This window comes from Alligator mississippiensis, chromosome 10 (assembly GCF_030867095.1).
Source record: "Alligator mississippiensis isolate rAllMis1 chromosome 10, rAllMis1, whole genome shotgun sequence".
NCBI classification, from domain to species: Eukaryota; Metazoa; Chordata; order Crocodylia; family Alligatoridae; genus Alligator; species Alligator mississippiensis.
In genome coordinates, this window is record NC_081833.1 from 55,968,539 (window position 1) to 55,983,122 (window position 14,584).

The window sequence follows — 14,584 nt, forward strand, 5'->3', positions numbered from 1 at the left end:
TAAATACAACCCCCTTTCATCTTCATCTACCCCTTTTCATCTAGAGGTGAGGCTCTATAGGGGTCCTCACTGCAGTTTAAAGCTGCTCTCTATATAGAACCACTGTATTACTGCAGGAAATCTGTTCAATGGTGCGACAAACCAATCACCCCACCATTAGTTACAATGAGCTTAAATAGTGTCTTCCATCTGGATGTAAAGTACTTTGTAATCTAGTTAAGGGATCATGCTCTCTGAACCAGGCTGGCAGGGAGCTGAGCTCCGTGCAGGGTGTGCATGTAAACCTGAAGGAGTTGGTAGCAAATTCTTCCCTAGAAACACCAGGAGCCACCCCGAGTGTAGCCTCGCCCAGCCCCCAACCAGGAAGACATGCAGAAGGCAGGGCAGGGTAGGGTGGCACCTTAAGGCATTTAGGACTTGGGGAAGAATAGATTGGCGTAGCATTTTTTGGCTAAAGGAAATGTTTAAAAACAAGTTTGGGCAGTTCCTCACAATGGCCTCAATATATCTATCAAAGCATTACCTCTTTTCCTTTGTTGAGAGCTAGACTTAGGGCCTTGTTGCATCTTATGGTGTAAACTGCACAAATGTTAATTGGCTTAGTGTTGTTTGGCTTAGCGTTGCAGTCACACCTTAAGGGCTCAGATTTGGGGTGAGTCTAATGATGATCACAGATATGGGATGAAATGCTCACTTGTTACACTTGAGTCTTTATAAAATACTTAAGTTGGGTTGAAAGTTAGCACTCTCATGACACTGAATATCTGGAAAATATCTATTCACAGGATTGACCCATTCTGCTTGATATGTATGAAATTCATTGAAGTTTTTTTTTGGAAATCTTCCTCCTGGTTTTATTTTGTTTATGTGCCTCTTGCTCATTTGGCATTTCAAAGTCTGGACAACTCAAAATTTGCTCAAAAATATTAAAGTTCACCTGGTTTGCAGGTCAGAAGTAAGTTTTTTTGGGAGATTTTCATTTGATCAGTCCAGGGTCAGTCCAGGTTAATTTTCAACACCCCCCACAGTGGAAAAAGGGTTTGTGAACCTTGTCCCAGAATCCAATAGCATTTAGCCATGCATCAAAATTCTTAGAAGACCATTTTCACCGGTGTAGAATTAAGAATGAATTGTGTGTTTTGCTTTATGCTGCCACCTAAAATGAGAAGGTCTGTTGCCTGTTTGAGTGCTGTTCATTATAGATGCTTGTGGAGTTAACAGTACTCCTGGGCTTCCTCCGTGATGTAGTTTCCTAGCTATATCAGTCTAAACATATAAATCTTTCATCAGTGTTATAGATCCAAATGCAAAACCTAAAACTTCAGTGCATCTTGTGGATTTGTGAAACTTCTAAGAGCACAGTCCTTGTGGACTAAAAATCCCCAAATAGATTATACTCATGATTACACCACACACAGTTATCTCATCTTGACAGGGTTTAATTTTTAAAAGGGCCTCAATATGGACTTAGTTTTATACCCAGAGCTAATTGAAAGATTAACCAGGTAGTTAGGTGCCTAATGCTATGAACTGAAATCCATTTATTCTAGTGGCACGGCACTGCAAAATTGAAGGCTGTTCCTCAGACTGTTGCCTAATACAGACAAATGTACGCACTTAATTTTTTTGTATTATTGTGGGTGAGGAATTTCTAATCTACATTGGTCAGTAAACTTAATTATTGGGTTCTGTGTGCTAGATTATGGCTTAAAAACTACAATTCTTGGGTAGGACTTTGATACAGTCTCTCAAGGAGCAGCAAGGTAGCTAATTTCAGAGTAGTCCTTGCACTTCTTGAGACTGTCAGAGCAGACAGTCTCCCTATTCTAACTGGCTAGTCTTCCTATTTGACTGACCCAGGCAGCTATAGAATGGGGTTCATTTTACTTTTGTGCAATTCTATTCACTTTGACATTGACTGTGGTCAGCCTTTTTGCTCAGATGATGGAACCCAACCCACATTCTCGGATTCCCATGGTCATGTGTGTATGCGTGATTGTTGCGACTGCATTATTGGCTTTTGAATTGCAAATAATAATAATACAAAATACCAAGCTCAGGCTGGAGCACTACCTTAAAGTTAAGACACCCCATTTGTAATTTTGGTCCATTGCAGATTTTCTTTGTGATGCAGAGTAAGTCATTTAGCCTCTTTCCTGCCATTTCCTATCTGTAAAGTTGGGATAATAGAACTTCCCCACCATAGAAGAACTGTTGTCATGATAAGCATTGCTGTGGATTTATTGGGTCTCTAGCATTTAAATTTTAATAATTTCCATCAGTTAAAATATCTGAATGTCAGATTTGTAATAGCTGTCCACAGCAGATAGATTATGTCTCTATTAGTGATTGAAAACCTGACCAAAATTCTATTGAGACTGTCAGCCGGTGATAGTTGGTTAACAGGCCTATGTAAATTCTGCAACAGCTAAAGATTGGACATATTATTTTTAAATGTAGTGTATTGAGCCAATTGTTGCTCCCTTCTTTCTTTTTTTCTGTCCTAGTTTTGTAGGTCCTGATTGCACTTCAGTGTGGACAGCATATTTCATATAACCTAGAATCAATTTAAAAAAAATATTTTTCTCAGATTATGAGAAAAACAATAAACTTAAAATTTCTAAAGTTCTTACAAATCTCAAAACTATTGGCTCATGTTTTAATTTCCCCAGAGCATATTCCACTATCCAGTAAATGTTTACAAAGTCAAATAGAGTTTAAAACATCTGTCCCACTTTAGCAGGGGTGGGCAATTGTTTCGGCTGGAGGGCCACATAATAAGTTATGGTGAGGTATTGAGGGCCACAAAGGCAGCCCTGCCCCTTGACACCATCTGGTCCCACCTCTGGTTACCATCTTGGGACCAGAAGTCCTTCCACTAACCCCTGACCTTTTCCACTGGAAGTCTCCATCCTTGCCCCTTGGAAGTACTCATTTTGGGGAGGGAGTTTCTCATTTTGGAACTGGAAAAAAACAAACAAATTATATACTAAAAATAAAAATCTACAATAACATTTTAATTTTATTTAAAAAAATATTTCTGTCCTGATTTGTGTGTGTTTGCATCGTGTATAAAGAGGTCATTGCATAATAGCTCAAAATGGAGACTTACTCTTGTATATTCTGTAGGGGGGAGTTGTAGGGGCTGTAAGTATGTGTGTGTGAATGTGTATGTATGTGGGGTGTGGAGAAGGGTGTGCGTGGGGCTGTGTGGGAGGTGTGGGGGGCTGTGTGGGTGTGTGGGGTTTGTGGTGGGATGTGGGAGTGTGTGTATGTGGGGTCATAATAGACTTGCGTGACATCATGGCCCCAGCTCCTCTTGGGTATTGTGAGCTAAGGGCCCCGCTTGCCCTGCTCCCTAACCTGACCCTGATGTCATCTCGGGTCTTTGTGCTGTCCCCTTTCTCACTTTGGGGAGTGCCCTCTAGCTGCTGGACTGAATTTCCTCGGGGGATATATGGCCCTTGTGCCTCCACCCGGTTCTCCCCTTTGGCAGCAGGTGTTTCTAAATGCGCAGCTCTTTTCAGAGGCATTGCAGTGTCTGTGGCCATTCCTGTGTGGTCAAGTCCTCGTGCAGATAGGCTTTCCCTCTGAAAGTAACCCCCAAGCTAAAGATTCTCTCCTGTCTGCTCCCGGCAGGTGCCGGACCTCAGGGGAAACACAAATCCCTTCTGCGTGCTGTGGGCCTGTGCTGCTCCCTGACATGAAGCTGTCAGATCAGGGGAGGCAATCAGTGTGTGACACCAGATTCCCCGACAGCAGGCGGGCTCCCAGTGCCCCACGTGTGTGCCTTTCTCTTGGTTTGAGGCTCCTTGACTTTGCCTGCCAGGGGTTGCCCTGCCCGCTCAGGAGCTGGAGCCAGTTTTACCAGCGTGGGCTCTGTCCCCACTCAGCAAGTGCAGGTCCTTTGGGGGTTATCCCGTATGGGAAGGCTGAGCAGCTGCCCCTCCATTGCCCTTCTCAGCCCAGGGAAGCTGCAGCTGCACGGGCTTGCAGCTGATGATGCGCAGCATCTCCCCCTGTCCCGTGCACACTCTCTGTCTTCCCTTCCAAGGGCCAATCCTCTTTGGCTCATGAGATGGTGAAACATGGCACTGTCAGAGCACCCATCCAAGCTTGGTAGAGACTTGCCTAGTGGTTTTGTTGCTGTTATTTAATGTCTCCTAGTACAGCCTTTTGCCATCTTTCCCCAGAAAATCGCCTCTTTTCATGCCAGCAAGAGAAGGAAGCCGGAGCTGGCCACTTCTTTCTGAGAGAGGGAGAAGCAAAGAGAGAGGTAGGAAAGAGCACAGAGACATGGGAAGGAAAGGAGCCCAACCCTAGTGCAGGAGGCGAGCGAATGGAAAGAGCTGGAGCGAGTGCGTTGGGAGAGGAGAGCAGCCCCAGGAAGGGAGGGCACAGTGGGCTGAGGCCAGGGGCCGGGGTGTGCACAGGACACGGTCCAGACGCGCATGGGTGACCGCAAATGATGAGACGAGACGTGTTCCTTGGTGCATGGTGTTTATTGTGAGTTGGGAATGGGCCCTAGGGGATGACTCCTGCTCAATGCCCAGAGGAAGGCAAAAAACCTCCTGGGTCTATGGCCAATGTGCCCTGGAGGAAAATTCCTTCCTGACCCCAAATGTGGTGGTCGGCGGCCCCTGGGCATGGGAGCTGTGGCAGAAATGCCACCGTTGGTGCCCCTCTCCAGAGATCTGTCTCAGCCAGCGTGAGAGGCTGCTGTTGAATTCCTCAGGGCGGGGATCTCCCACCTTGTCTACAAGACAAAAGCCTGGCGCCTGGGAGGCAGATGCTCTAGTCACCTGGGCAGGGGGGGGAAAGACCCGGCCCTGCGCAGGCCCAGGTAGCCAGGGAGGCTTTGAGAGATTGGTCAGTTTGTGGCCAGTATTGGCAGCTTCGATTGGACCGGGCTGCAGAGGTCAGAGAGGTTATTTAAGGGCTTGGTCCAAGAAGAAGGCAGCCATTAGCCATGCGGTCATCCAGGTGAATCTGAACCTGGCTCTCTCCTCATCACCGCATGCTCCAAGAGTGCCCTGCCTCCAGAGGAAACTCCAACTACCTCTGGACGATGCGAGTGAGTAAGCTACTAGTGATCCGATTAGATATTTAGCTTCAGTAACTCAGATGCGTGTTTAAACGGCTACCTCAGCCACCCTGGTTTGCTCTATGGGATTCCTTTGATATTCCTGTAATATTTCTACGATATTGCTCTACCTTTTACCCTGTTTCCGCCCTACCCCCTGTAATCAATAAAGTTCTCCTTTGTGACCGGTGTGGGAGACTTATTGAGGGGTGGGTCTAAATTATGCCAAGGAGGCCCCTTAGGTCTGTGGACTAAGGGAGGCTTCCTAATAAGCCCTTGACTTGGGGAAGTGCCCCAAGTGCTTGTATTGGGTCTAGTACGCATTGGATGATCAGGCCTGCGTTTTCCAAGGCGCGCAGAGCCAGAAGTGAGTCCAAAGCCTTGGATGGTGGCAGTGGAACCCCAGGCTAGCGGGTGTGCTCCAGGGAAGGGGTTGGCCGATCGGGAGGAACCCCAGGGAGGCACTCGGATCCTGGGAGGTGGTCGGGCGCAGGGAGGTGGGCGGCTCAGCGCAGGAGCACCCCCTACTGGCCCGCCACATGTGTTGGCAGCGGTGGAATCCGAATACCCTGCTATATTGGAGGCATAATTTGGGAAAAGGAATAGAGTCACTGAAATCCCTAGAGCAAACAATTTCTAATTTGGCATCGGGTCGACTGGATAGGGTAGAGAGTCAGGATGGCGAACGAGTATGTCCGGATGACTGTGCCCGAACTGAAGGAACTAGCAAAAGAGAGAGGCCTTCATGTGAAGAAAGGGCTAAAGAAGGAAGAGCTGGTTAGACTCTTGTGCACCAGCGAGTCAGGACAAGCATCAGCTTTATGCTTGTCAACTCCGGAGTCTGACTCAGGACCACACTCCTGCTCGTCAAGCCCGGAGGCTGCGGAGAGATCACCCTCCGAGAGCGAGCAACAGACACTCCATGAGAGAGAGATGAAAAGGATGGAGCTGGAAGAGAGGAAGTTGGAGTGGGAAGAAAAGAAGGATCAACGACGACTGGAGGAGAAACAGCTGGAAGCCCAGCGCGAGAAGGAGCAGCTAGAATTGAAAAGGCTGGAGCTGGAGACCCAGCGCGAAAGGGAACAGCAGGAAGCTCAGCGTGAGAGGGAACGGGAACAGCTGGAAGAGAGGAGGTTGGAAAGGGAAGCCCGGTTGGAGGCACAAAAGCTGGAGGCTCAGCTCCATTTGCAGACCATTGGGGGAAACGCGAACCCTCCGCAAGCATCCGGGGAACAGCCCAAACTGGAAGTCTCCACCTTCGCTCGCTACCGAGAGGGAGACGATCCTGCGGTGTTCCTAAGCAACTTCGAAAGACAAGCCCAGCGGTGCAAGGTGCCGGAGGAAAAGATCATGATGTACCTGTCTGCGCTGGTAGAAGGTGACATGGCGGTGGTCCTGAACAGCCTGCCCTCAGACGCAGCTGATGACTATAATGCCTTCAAAGCTGCAGTGTCTAAAAGGTTCCAGTTAGGACCAGAGTATTTTCGGAAAAAATTCCGGAATACGCACCCACAACCCGGAAAGTCATTGACTGATTATGTGGCCCTGTTGGATGACACATACATTAAATGGTTAACCGAAGCCAAGGTTGACACCTTAGATAAGTCACGTTATCTCCTGGTGCTGGAACAATTCTAGTTTTGGTGCCCGAGAGAGATTAAGACCCTGGTCAGGGACAGGGACCCCAAAGATGCTTACGAGGCCGCAGAAATTGCAGACTGACTGTTGCTAAACCGTGAGAGGCCTCCCTACTCTGGGAAGGAGCAAAAAGGGTTCCAAAGAGGGGGGAAGGGAGGCCCAGGTCAAAAAGGGGAAAGAGGGCCACCTCCTGCCGAGCGCAAGGCGGCCCCAGATTCGGACAGACCACCCAATTCGGAAAAGAGGGGGTGCTATAACTGTGGGGAGCAGGGCCACATCAAGCCCAACTGCCCAAAGCTAAGCACTAGACCCAAGCACGTCAGGCGTGCAACAGCCATGAGCAGTGAGAGGGAGGGCCGGAGCCACTCTGAGGAGAGTGTCTGTTGCTACAGGATCACAAACTCAGAGGAGGTGATGGCCCCCCCACCGGACCGTGATCACGGTGAAGGAGAGGACCCTTGTGGGGGAACTGGACACGGGGGCCAGTGTGACACTAATTAATTCCAACCTGGTCTCACCTGCAGACATAATCCCGGGGAAGACCCTCACTATTCAAGGAGTGGGGTCCACAGCCCAGAAGGTACCGGTATTCTGTGCCCCCGTCGTGTGGAATGACTGTGCAACGTACCTGGAAATGGGGGTACTGGAAGGGGCTGCGGTCCCCATCCTGGTGGGACGGGATCTTATAGAGCAGGAAGCCCAGCTCCGGAGGTGGGAACAGACCCAAGAGTTAAAGCCCCGCACCGTTCATGCGGTGACTCGCCTGCAGAGCAGGAAGGCTAAAGAAGGGGGGTTAGAAAACCCCCAGGAGAAAGCCACACCATTGGCCGCAGGGGAAGGGACCCCTGCAGACGGCGATTGCACCCTGGTCCCAGAGGGAACCGGTAACCCCGAGGGTGGGTTAAGTGACAGTCCCGGGAGGTGTGTATTCCGTCAGTGGCAGAGGGAGGTGACACTAATGGGGAGGAGACCCAGGAAGTCCCTGTGGGTGAGTGTGCACTCCCTGCTGATTGCCTAGTTGGGCAAGAGGAGTTCAAGCGGGAGGTTCGGGAGGACCCCAGCTTGGAGGGACTCCGGCAGATGGCTCAGGAGCAAGAGACAGAGTTCACTCCGGACAAGAGGGAACAGGTGGTCTGGGATAAGGGGCTTCTCTATCGGTTGTGGGTGCCAAAGAACCATGCCGAGACCAGGGTGCCCCAGCGCCAGCTCATAGTACCCCGAAAATACAGACAGCAATTGCTTGCCATGGCTCATGATCTACCGTGTGCTGGTCACGTGGGCAGGGAACGGACATGCCAGCGGTTGCAGGTGAACTTTTTTTGGCCCAGAATTGTCCAGAATGTGACGGACTATTGCAAATCCTGCGAGACATGCCAGCGGACGGGCAAAAGCGGGGACAAGAGAAGGGCTCCCCTGCAGCCCATCCCTATCATCGACCAACCCTTCCACAGGGGGGCCGTGGACATTGTGGGACCGCTGAAGCATAGGACTTGTAGAGGAAAGAAATGCATATTGACTCTAGTGGATTACGCAACGCGGTACCCGGAGGCAGTTGCCTTGACCTCCATCGAGGCACCCGTGGCTGCTGATGCCCTCATCAAGGTCTTCTGCCAGCTAGGTTTTCCCTCCGAGATCCTGACGGACCGGGGTGGGAACTTCCTGGCAGAGATAATGGAGTGCCTGTGGGACTGCTGTGGGGTGCAACACCTTAAGACCACAGCCTACCACCCTCAGACAAATGGGCTGGTGGAAAGGTTCAATGGCACCTTGAAAGGGATGCTCAAGGCCTATGTGGACTCCAACCCCAATGACTGGGATGAGAAACTGCCGCAGTTGCTCTTTGCCTACCGGGAGGTGCCCCAGGAGTCCGCTGGGTTCTCGCCTTTCGAGCTGATGTTCGGGAGGCGAGTGTGAGGTCCTCTCGATTTGGTGAGAGAGGAGCGGGAAGGGAAGATAGCTTACACTAAGACCTCCGTGGTGGAGTATGTGCTTGACTTCCGTCAGAAACTGACTGACATGATGAAGGTGGCACGGGACTCCCTGGGACAGGCCCAGGAGAAGCAAAGGTCCTGGTATGATGAGAAGGCCCGCTTACGTACCTTTGAGCGGGGTGAGAATGTGATGGTTTTCCTGCCACTAAAAACGGACAAGCTGCAAGCTGCTTGGGAAGGTCCCCATGCTGTCCTGGACAGACTGGATGATGTGACCTATGTAGTGGGTATTAAGGGTAGGAAACCTAAGACAATTCACGTGAACGTGCTTAAACCCTACTACGACAGAAAGGAGATGGTATTCTGGGTCCCCTCAGTTGAGGGAATTCTGGAGGACCCCATGAGTGCCCCATGCCTTTGTTTAAGAGGGATTTGCTGTGCAAATTACAGGCCCAATTGACCTTTTAAAAAAAAAAAAATTACTATAAAGATACCAACTAAAAAAGCCTGAAAAGCTCAGGTATGTCTCCTATTGTAAGAGGAAAAAAAAAAAAATTCTCCCAGAAGTAGAAGACGCTATAATACCATGGGTATGGGCAGGAGAAAAGCCAAAAAGAGCCAAACTGGCCACCCCTATAAGCATTAATTTAAAGCCGGGAATTACCCCGCCCAGGGTGCCACAATATCGATTAAAAATAGAAGCTTAAAAAGGCCTAAAACCATTGATAAAAAAATTCCTTAAATATGGTTTACTTCGGGAGTGTCAATCATCTTTCAATTCCTCCATTTTGCCTATAAAAAAACCCCACAGTAATGAGTATCGTTTCATACAGGACCTCAGAGCTGTGAACAAGGTCACGGTGACCCTTCATCCGATAATAAAGGACCCTTATACTTTGCTGACTACTTTGTCTACAAAAAAACAGTGGTTTACAGTCCTAGACCTAAAAGATGCTTTCTTTTACATCCCACTTAAAAGAGACAGCCAAGAGATTTTTACATTTAAATAAAAAGACCCAAATACTAAAAAAAAAACCCAATTGTGCTGAACAGTTCTGCCTCAGGGTTTTAAAAACAATCCCACTATTTTCAACACTGCCTTAAATACCAACCTTCAAAAGTGGGACAAAAAAACATCAAAAACCCTATTACAATATGTAGATGATTTGTTAATTACAACAAAAACAAAAAATTACAGCATGATTACATTAAAACTATTAAAAATATATATACTAGCCGGCTGGATCTTAAAGATGCCCCACTACCTAATACAGACCTTAAATTCTACACAAATAAAAACAGCTTCATAGATAATAAAACCCAAAAGACAAAATACGCCATAGTTACATCATGAGATACCATAAAAACAAACGCCTTGCCTCCAAATACCTCTACACAGAGAGCTGAGCTTATTGCGCTAACCCGAGCTCTCCATTTGACAAAAGGAAAGAGAGCCACTATATACACGGATTCAAAATATGCCTTTGGAGTCTTACACGCCCACGGAACTATATAAAAAGAAAGGACTCTTATCGACAAATAAAAGCCCAATAAAACATAAAACAAAGATCCTAAAATTACTTAAAGCCATGATAAAACCACTAGAGATAACTGTGATACACTATAAGGCCCACCAAAAGAGAGATGCTGACGTTATTAAAAAAAATCATCAAACAGATGCTGCGACAAAAAAAACAGCTAGAGGACAAGTTCAAAAAACTCAAATGTTAACATTGATGCCTCAGGTAATGTTACCTGAGGAACCTCCCAAATATACTAAAAAAAAAAACCAACTTACAAAAAATTAAAAAACAAAAAAACAACAAGATAGATGGTGGGAATCATGAGAATCCTTTAGCAACCATCCTTTGTTAATGGGAAGCAACTTACTTCCAGTCAGAGCCACATGCTCAGGGCCCTCACCCTGGGGGAAACAGCAGAGCTCCTGGTGACCAACACAAGACTCCCCGCATCATAATATTGTTCCCTGACATCATCATCACAGCTCTTATTGTGTGTTGTGAGGTAAGTGATCAGGCTGCACCAGTCCCTTTTCTCACCATAATGTCATCTCAGGTCTTTGTGCCATTTCCTCTGTCACATTTTTGGAATTTCAGTGACAACAGCAGTAAAACCAGCAAGAAGCAAATTGTGCTCTAGACCAGGCTTGTCCAACATACAGCCTGCGGGCTGCCGTGCTGCCCACCAAGCCATTTTCTGTGGCCCATGATCCCTCACTCGGGACAGGTGGCGGTGGGTTGGGAGGGGAGCTGCTCACCCCTTTGGCGCTGGGCTCACGTGACCTCCCTCAGCACGTAAGCCTGGTCCTGTTCCCGCCCTGAGGGTTGCATGGCGCGGGGCTTCCCTGGCTGCGCCTGACAGGAGAAGCTGAGGACAATACCCACTTTTACTTGCTCAGCCCCTTTGCCTCCGGTGTCCCTTCTGCCTCTGAGATCCCACCGGGCTTGGTGGCCACAGGGCGGGAACGGGGTGCAGTGTCCAGCACAGGCAGTCAGCAAGGGGGCCTTGGCAGGCAGGGTCCTGGTGTGACCTCTGCGGGGTGAGGTGGCAGGAGCCGGGCCCTGCGCTCTGGGCTCGCAGCACTGAGGCCACCGAGGCTGCGTGCACGGGTGGCCAGGCACCATGGTGAGCAGGGCTTTGTGGGTGGGCGAGCTAGGGGCTGCGGTGCAGCAGCCACCTCGTTCCAGTCCCCCGTGGGCTCATGGGGCTGCACTGCTTGAGGGCGGTGCGGGGAAGGGAAGTGGGGATTGTCGCTCCCTGTGGCTGGGCCGGGTACTGCTCTCCTGCCGCGGCGGCTGCCTGCACCCTCCCTGGGGCCATTTGCCTTTGCTGCAGGGAAGTGCGGAGGAGCGGAGCGACCCGTGTTCCCCTGAAGCTTTCCTCTGCCAGGAGCTGCCCTTGGCAGACCAGGCTGAGACCCTGCCAGGCTGGGAACTGGCTTTGCTCCCGCAGTTCCCCCATCCTCCGTCTCATGCATTGGCTGAGCCCCTGCTGCGTCTGCCCAAGCACTGCCGAGACTTCGGGCAGTGGTGTTGCTGGTGTGGGCAAGGCCTGGGGAAGCAGTGGCATAGGTGGCCCCTTGGCCTGCGTGACAGCACCAGTTACATTGGTTTGGTCACATATTTTGACACGGCTGTCAAATATCTTCTGGGGCTGCCTTCAAATGGTGGTTGTAGTAGGCAGAAGTGGGGCCCCAGCTGTTGGGATGGCTGGTCCAGGACATCATTTGCTGTAGTTTGTCACTAGCTGAGCACAGGTCGGGGTTTATGCCAGCTTTGCCTTATTTCAGGCTTGTCCAACATATGGCCCACGGGGTGATAAAATATGAATATGGCTCGCCAGTCCACTGGGTGATAAAAGTTCATGATCTGTCCCCACATTCAAAAAGGTTGGACACCCCTGGTATAAACTGTTTCCCTAATGCCCATATCCACACCCTTTAATTTTTAGAAAATAACAATGTATCACTGCTTTGCGCAGTGGCAGTATCGTAGCCAATGAGGTTAATCCGAGGCTCGATTATTGCTAATTGAAAACAATGAATCAGATGTTGCTATGGTTAGCTTAAAATAAAGCACTAATCATATCCAAACATTCAGAGCTTTTCGCCTGCTCTACCCATATAATTAAAGCTGGCTGGGATATGATAATCTTTACCAAAAGATTGGTATAGTTAAAGCAGTATACTCCACCCCCATATACAAAAACAATGTTTCTAATAGAAATATGCCCTCTGCCAGTGTCATTTATTCTCCTTCCTGGGTAACCTATATCAGTTTACAAATCTTTATACCAGTGTAAATTTGGGAGATTTTTCATTTGATCTGTAGTGTAATAATCAAACAGTACAATCTTTGTGTCCAGAATTTCCAAAATAATGGTCAAAAGTTTGGTCCCCCCAGAGCTAGACTATCAAAAGTGCTCAGCACCCAGAAGCTCCCATTGGGGACACCCCTACTAGGATGGTGTGTATGAAGAGTTTCCTTCAGTACTCCTGAGGGTGCTCAGTTTATCATTTTCACATAGCAATTCAGTGTTTTTATAGCCAGTGAAATGTCAACTTGCAAAAAATCTAGAATGCATTATATGTGACCTAACACTGGATTATTCTATCTCATTCCAAAATACTTTTATTCTGATCTAAGTAAAAGTCTAGATCTCTAATTTATCTCTAGCTTTATAGATTCATAGATGTTAGGGTCGGAAGGGACCTCAATAGATCATCGAGTCCGACCCCCTGCATATGCAGGAAAGAGTGCTGGGTCTAGATGACCCCAGCTAGATGCTTATTTAACCTCCTCTTGAAGACCCCCAGGGTAGGGGAGAGCACCACCTCCCTTGGGAGCCTGTTCCAGACCTTGGCCACTCAAACTGTGAAGAAGTTCTTCCTAATGTCCAGTCTAAATCTGCTCTCTGCTAGCTTGTGGCCATTATTTCTTGTAACCCCTGGGGTCGCCTTGGTGAATAAATCCTCACCAATTCCCTTCTGTGCCCCCGTGATGAACTTATAGGCAGCCACAAGGTCGCCTCTCAACCTTCTCTTGCGGAGGCTGAAAAGGTCCAATTTCTCTAGTCTCTCCTCATAGGGCTTGGTCTGCAGGCCCTTAACCATACGAGTGGCCCTTCTCTGGACCCTCTCCAGGTTATCTGCATCCCTCTTGAATTGCGGCGCCCAGAATTGCGTGCAGTACTCCAACTGCGGTCTGACCAGCACCCGATAGAGAGGAAGTACCACCTCCTTGGACCTATTCGTCATGCATCTGCTGATGCATGATAAAGTGCCATTGGCTTTTCTGATGGCTTCGTCACACTGCCGACTCATGTTCATCTTGGAGTCCACTAGGACTCCAAGATCCCTTTCCACTTCCGTGCCACCCAGCAGGTCATTCCCTAGGCTGTAGGTGTGCTGGACATTTTTCCTCCCTAGGTGCAGCACTTTGCATTTCTCCTTGTTGAACTGCATCCTGTTGTTTTCTGCCCACTTATCTAACCTGTCCAGGTCTGCTTGCAGCTGTTCCCTGCCCTCCGGCATGTCCACTTCTCCCCATAGCTTTGTGTCATCTGCAAACTTGGACAGAGTACATTTCACTCCCTCATCCAAGTTGCTGATGAAGACATTAAAGAGTACCGGTCCAAAGACAGAGCCCTGCGGGGACCCCACTGCCCACACCCTTCCAGGTCAAAACTGACCCATCCACCACGACTCTCTGGGTACGACCCTCCAGCCAACTCGCCACCCACCAGACTGTGTAGTCATCCAAGTCACAGCCTCTTAACTTGTTCACCAGTATGGGGTGCGATACCATATCGAAGGCCTTCCTGAAGTCTAAGTATACGACATCCACCCCTCCTCCTGTGTCCAGGCGTTTCGTAACCTGGTCATAAAAAGAGACTAGATTGGTCAGGCACGATCTGCCTGCCACGAACCCGTGCTGGTTTCCCCTCAGCATAGTTTGTCCTGCCGGGCTCTCACAAATGTGAGCCTTGATAATTTTTTCAAAGACTTTGCCAAGGATGGAGGTGAGACTGACTGGCCTATAGTTGCCCGGGTCCTCCTTCCTCCCCTTCTTGAAAATGGGGACCACATTGGCCCTTTTCCAGTCCTCCGGGACTTGGCCCGTGCACCACGAGCGTTCAAATATTCCCACCAGTGGCTCTGCAATGATGTCGGCCAGTGCCTTCAGCACCCTCGGATGGAGCTCATCCGGGCCTGCCGACTTAAAGGCATCCAGTTCTTCCAAGTGACTCTGCACCATCTCAGGGTCTATGCATGGAAGTCTGGCGCCTTGCTGCTGCCTCTCTACAATCCCAGTGAGAGACTTGTCGTGCCCCTCGCTTAGGAACACTTAGGCAAAGAACTCGTTGAGGAGTTCAGCCTTGTCCCCCCTGTCCGTCACCAATTGTTTCTGCC

At 49.1% G+C, this 14,584-nt stretch overlaps 1 pseudogene; it reads left to right on the plus strand.

Moving 5' to 3' along the window:
- Positions 1-12,141: 12,141 nt before the first annotated feature.
- LOC132243637 (U4 spliceosomal RNA) lies at positions 12,142-12,305 on the plus strand (annotated as a pseudogene).
- Positions 12,306-14,584: the final 2,279 nt, after the last annotated feature.